Raw genomic sequence first — 6,000 nt, 5'->3', positions numbered from 1 at the left:
GAGCAGCCACCCCACGGCCCTGGCTCCAGCCCCCATAGAAGGGGCAGCTGCCCACCATGCGGCCCTGCCCAGGTACAGCCGAGCAACCACCTCGTGGCCCTGGCCTCAGCGTCAGCCTTTCCCCAGGGCTGGATCTGCAGCCAGGGCGCGCCGCATGGTGGGTGCCCAGCTGCTCCCAGGGTGGGCTCTGTTGCAGGCAGCTTGGTCTGTGGTGGAGCTGGGGCCAGAGCTGCAGTGCAGCTGCTCCTGTGGCAGTCTGGCCAACAAGGCCCCAATTGGGGGTCCAGCAGCATCCTGGCCCTGGCCCTGATCCTGGGGCTGACCCTGTGGTCTGGCCCCCATCTGGCCAGAGGAAAGGCTGGTGGCGACCCCCCCTCCTGCCATGGCACTGGTAGGAGGAGAGGCCACATTCCAGCTGCGGTGATCCTGGCCTGGCAGCAGCCCAGTCCCAGCCAGGTAAGGTAATCTGGCCCCAGCCCTGCCCGCCTCCCCATATTCTACTCTTCCCACCCTCAGCACCCTACCCCTTGCACCTCCCACACACCCCGGCCCCCTGCCCTGAGCCCCTCATGTACCCCAACCCTGACTCTTGCACCCCCTATCTCCAGCCCCCTGCATTAGATTGACAGAGGACAGCCTGAATGTGCACATGAAGCTGGATTTGATGTGCACAAAGATGCAGCCGCAGAAGTCCCATTAAATAAAGTCGGTGAGTACAAAGTTTCATTGATGCTATTATTAATCATCATGGCAATTAGCAGTCATGTTACATTGTGTATTTTTCAGTCATGCAAATGGGCATCTTATGAGACTCTTTGTTGACCACTTGTGCTCACTCTTAGTGATGTTTGGCTCTTTGGTTTGAAAAGGTTGCCGACCCCTGTGCTAGTAGGCCTGGCTGGCTTTTTCACTTTTAAGTTAATCAGCCCCTCAACAGGGGATGCAAAGCCACAGACGAGGGATAGGAAGAGGCAGGTGAGTGGATATTAAGACCCAGGGGTGCCCCAAATTTTTGGGTGCCCCATATTGTGTGTATGGGTAAGGATGGCCCTGCCAATGACTAATATCATGCCTCAGTGGCTAATTTTCCACTCACACAAGGGAACACCCTCCTGAAGGTTTTCATCAGTGGCTCTTCTGCCTGACACCTATCCTTGAGTCCAACCAATTACACAGCTCACACCCCACAAACACCCCCTACATTTACACCCGCTCCACCCTGCCAGAGGGCTGCCACACAAGGTTTGTGCCATATGAGGTCAAACGCCTTAGCAAATTGCCCTCAAATAGGGAACCCCTTCCCATCATTCCCCAATGCTTTCTCACTTGGCACAAGCAGATGGAATATTTGCTCTGTGGTGCCGCTTTTGGGCATAACCCAAACTGGTCCTTCAGCCAGGACGTTCTCTCTCCTGGATGCAGTTCTCGTCAGATAAGCGCACCCCAAGACTTCACAGTGTTTGGCAGCTCGTCCCCACCCCCAGTCTAGTCAGACCATCTCTTTGGGAGCTAAAGCAAGAGTGGAGGAGGGCCGACAGCTCAGACAGACGAGATGGGCTCTCTGCTGGGCTCCCTAACCTGTGCAACACAGGAGTCAGAGCACATGATCACACTGCTCCCTCCCAACATTACCCTCTGTGAATTAACCCCCTGGGAGCTGTGTGTGGTGGGGCCCATTCTCCCCAAACTCCAGCAGCTGGGGTCTAACTAGAGCGGAGCAAAGCCAGGGACGCACTGCAGTGTCAGGACCACACACCATGGTCTGACTGAAGGAAATACTTTGGCCCATGTTTTCAGAGCTGGACAATGTCTCTGTTTTTGGATTCCCCTCTCAAGGTGCCTAACCCTACCCCTAACCTCGGAGCTTTATCCAGGCGAGTATGATCTCGGGGGGTATGTCTACACTACAAAGTTAGTTTGAACTAACGTCTAGACTGGCGCTTTTCTCCGGCTTATCTCCAAGCCGGAAAAAACCGGCAGCCATGTTAATGCAAATCCCGCGGGGGATATTTAAATCCCCCGCGGATTTTCCTATTCCAAAGTGCTACATTAGCATCCCTTTTCCAGAAGGGATGCCAGTGTAGACACAGCCATGGTGAACGGGGGAAATCCTGGATAATTGGAAAAAGGCAAATGTAATGCCCATCTTTCAAAAAGGGAAGGACAATTGGAAAAAGGCAGAGTGCCCATCTTTCAAATAGGGTAGGACAATCCAATCAGCCTCACCTCAATCCCCAGAAAAATCATGAAGGGCATCCTCCAGGAATCCATTTGGGAGCACTTGGAGGAGAGGAAAGTGATCAGGAATAGTCAGCATGGATTCACCAAAGGGAAGTCATGCCTGTGGGGAAGGCGGTGGATGTGATATACCTTGACTTTAGCAAAGCTTTTGATATAGTATTCTTGCCAGCAACTTAAGGAAGTATGGATTGGATAAATGGACTGTAAGGTGGATAGAAAGCTGGCTAGATTGTCAGGCTCAACGGGTAGTGATCAATGGCTCAATGTCTGGTTGGCGGTTGGTATCAAGCGTAATGTCCCAAGTGTCAGTTCTGGGGCCGGTTTTGTTCAACATCTGTATTAATGACCTGGATGGGGGGATGGGTTGCACCCTCAGCAAATTTGTGGATTACACTAAAATAGGAAGAGAGGCAGATACACCAGAAGGTAGGGATAGGATCCAGAGTGACCTAGACTCATTGGAGGTTTGGGCCAAAAGAAATCTGATGAGGTTCAACAAGGACAAGTGCAGAGTCCTGCACCTGGGACGGAACAATCCTAAACACTGTTACAGGTTGGGGACCGACAGGCTAAGTAGCAGTTCAGCAGAAAAGGACAAGGGATTACAGTGGATGAGAAGCTGGATATGAGTCAACAGTGTGCCCTTGTAGCCAAGAAGGTTAATGGCATTATTGGGGTATATTAGTAGGAGCACTGCCGGCAGATCAAGGGAAATGATTATTCCCCTCTGCTCAGCACCAGTGAGGCCACATCTTGCATATTGAATCCAATTCTGGGCCCCCCATTACATTCATGGAGGTTAAGTCCATCAATGGCTTTTAGCCAGGATGGGTAGGAATAGTGTCCATAGCCTCTGTTTGTCTGGAGGTGGGTGACAGTGGAGCAGTGGTCACCAACCAGTAGATCGGGACCTACTGGTAGATCTTGGAGCCGCCGGGTCATTTATGTGCGCCCACTGAGTGATCGGGGCCAGCCCTGCCCCTGGGCGCATGGTGCATGGGCGGTGCCGGCCCTGGGCGCGTGGCGCATGGGGTGTTTCATCCCCGGGTGCGTGGCATACGGGCGGCCCCGCCCCCGGGCGTGCGGTGCATGGGAGGCGCCAGCCCTGGGCGCACAGCACATGGGCGGCCCCGCCCCCGGGCAGCCAGCAGCCCCAAAAGGTTGGGGACCACTGAGCTATCCAGTGCTGGCATATCTGCTGCCCCTCCCCCCCACTGCTGTGCATCTCCTGCCCTTTGCCTTGGAGCTGCCCTCCCCCGGGGAGTGTCCTGCTTGCTGTGCAGAGCAGGGAAGGGAGAGGAGGGACATGGATGTCAGGCTGCCTCCTCTCCTACCATGTATTCTGTTTCCACAGAATGGAGGGGAGGGGACAACAGGGCTTGGGATGGCGGGAGTTTGGCTGCTTTTGAGAGTGGTAAAGGGCCAGGGCAGGGGTGAGCTGCCTTAGCCCCACTGCAACCACCACCCCAGAGCCACCTGATGGAAGCAGTGTCAAGCGGGAGCCAGAATCCCAAACCCCGGCCCCATTCATGCACCCCAAGCCCCTGCCCTAGCCCTGAGCCCTCTGGACCCAAACTCCCTTACAGAACCTGTACCCTGAACCTCCTCCTGCATCCCAACTCCCAGACCCAGGCTCAGCTCAGAGTCCCTCTCACCAAATCCCTTAGCCTATGACGAGAGGCTTTGCACAAACCCTCTGCCCCGGCCTGGTGAAACTGAGGGAGAATGGGAGAGGGAAGGAGTACAGAGTGAGCAGGGGCAGGGCCTCAGGGAAGGGGTACAAACGAGACGGGAGAAGGGTATTTGGGTTTGAGGTAGATCCTGGATTGCACTTAAATTCAAAAGTGATCTCGTGCTTAAAAAGGCTGGAGACCACTACAGTGGAGGGATCACATGAGAATTATTTGTTGTGTTCCCTCCCTCTGGGACATTTGGTATTGGCCACTGTCGGTAGACAGGATACTGGGCTAGATGGACCCTTGGTCTGACCCAGTGTGGCTGTTCTTATGATGCATTGGAGAAAGTCCAGCGGGGGGCAACAAAAATAATTAGGGGGCTGGGTGCACATGATGTTTGAAGACAGGATGAGGGATTTGGCCTTATTTAGTCTACAAAAGGGAAGAGTGAGGGAGGATTTCATAGCAACCTTTGACTATCTGAAGGGGGGGTTACAAAGAAGATGGAGAGAGGCTGTTCTCAGCAGTGACAGATCACAGAACAAGGAGCAATGGTCTCAAGTTACAGTGGGGGAGATCTAGGTTGGAGATTAGGAAAAACTATTTCCCTTGGAGGGTGGTGAAGCACTGGAATGGGTTACCTAGGGAAGGGTAGAATCTCCAGTACTAGAGGTTTTTAAGTCCTGGCTTGACAAAGCCCTAAGATGATTTAGTTGGGATTGATCCTGCTTTTAGCAGGAGTTTGGACTCAATGAATTCCTGTGGTCTCTTCCAGCCCTATGATTTTAGATGTTTACCAAAGGATTCCATAGTTATTTGCTCCATTATCTTTCCTGGTACAGAAGTTAGGCTGACTGGGTTGTTATTACCCTATTTATAGATGGGCACTGTATTTGTCCTTGGCCAGTCTTCTGGACTATCTCCCTTGTTCCATGACTTTTCAAATATGATGGATAATGACTCAGATACTTCCTCTATCAGCTCCTCAAGTACTCCAGGATGAATTTCATTAGGCCCTGGTGTCTTGAAGACATTTAACTTTTCTAAGTAATGTATAACTTGTTCTTTTCCTATTTTAACTTTTCAAGCTACTCAATTTTCACTGGCAATCACTATGCTAAGCACTCAATTGCAACCTACTTCTTGGTGAAAACCAACACAGAGAAGTTATTAAGCACCTTTGCTATTTCCACTTTTTCTGTTAGGCTGCGTCTAGACTGGCATGGTTTTGTGCGAATACTTTTAACGGAAAAGTTTTTCCGTTCATTAAGCAATGAATGTAAGAACATAAGGACACCAGTACTGGCAAACTTCCAGGAGAAATAAAAGATAGACGAATAATTGCTATTGCTGGGTTTGAAGGATTAATGATGCTAGCAGATGTATATGGCAAGAAAAAAAAAAAACCCTGTCCTTTGCAGCACTATAGTCAGTTGCAGATTCCTTCACTCCTTGTATGGAAAATATTTATCCACAAAGCTCTGGTACATGAATGCTACTAGGTTGCAACTCAAGCCCTTCCAGATTAGGAAAGGCCAGATTTACTGTTGCCAGTGCAGTGATAGCGCTGTCCCTTGTGTGTCCAGCATGAATGAAGTGGCTGGAGAGCTGAGGGTGTAAGGAATAGTTGTATCCCTGTGGCAGGCACAAGGGGACAGTTCAGGCAACCTACATTGGGGTGCTGCTCCACGTTAGAATATAAGAACGGCCATAGTGGGTCAGCAAAAGGTCCATCTAGGCCAGTATCCTGTCTGCCAAAAGTGGCCAATTCCAGGTGCCCGAAAGGGAGTGAACTGAACAGGTAACGATCAAGCCATTTCTATCCTGCCATCCATCTCTGCCCTCTAAAAAAGAGAGGCTAGGGACACCATTCCTTAACCATCCTGGCTAATAGCCATGAATGGACTTAACCTCCATGAATTTATCTAGTTCTCTTTTAAACCCTGGTATAGTCCTAGCACAACCTCTTTAGGCAAGGAGTTCCACAGGTTGGCTGTGCGCTGCATGAAGAAAAACTTCCTTTTATTTGTTTTAAACCTGCTGTCCGTTAATTTCATTTGGTGGCCCCTAGTTCTTATATTAT

The sequence above is a fragment of the Pelodiscus sinensis genome, chromosome 26, assembly GCF_049634645.1.
Source record: "Pelodiscus sinensis isolate JC-2024 chromosome 26, ASM4963464v1, whole genome shotgun sequence".
Classification (NCBI taxonomy): Eukaryota; Metazoa; Chordata; order Testudines; family Trionychidae; genus Pelodiscus; species Pelodiscus sinensis.
The sequence above is the reverse complement of the archived record's forward strand: the minus strand, read 5'-3'. Positions refer to the sequence as shown.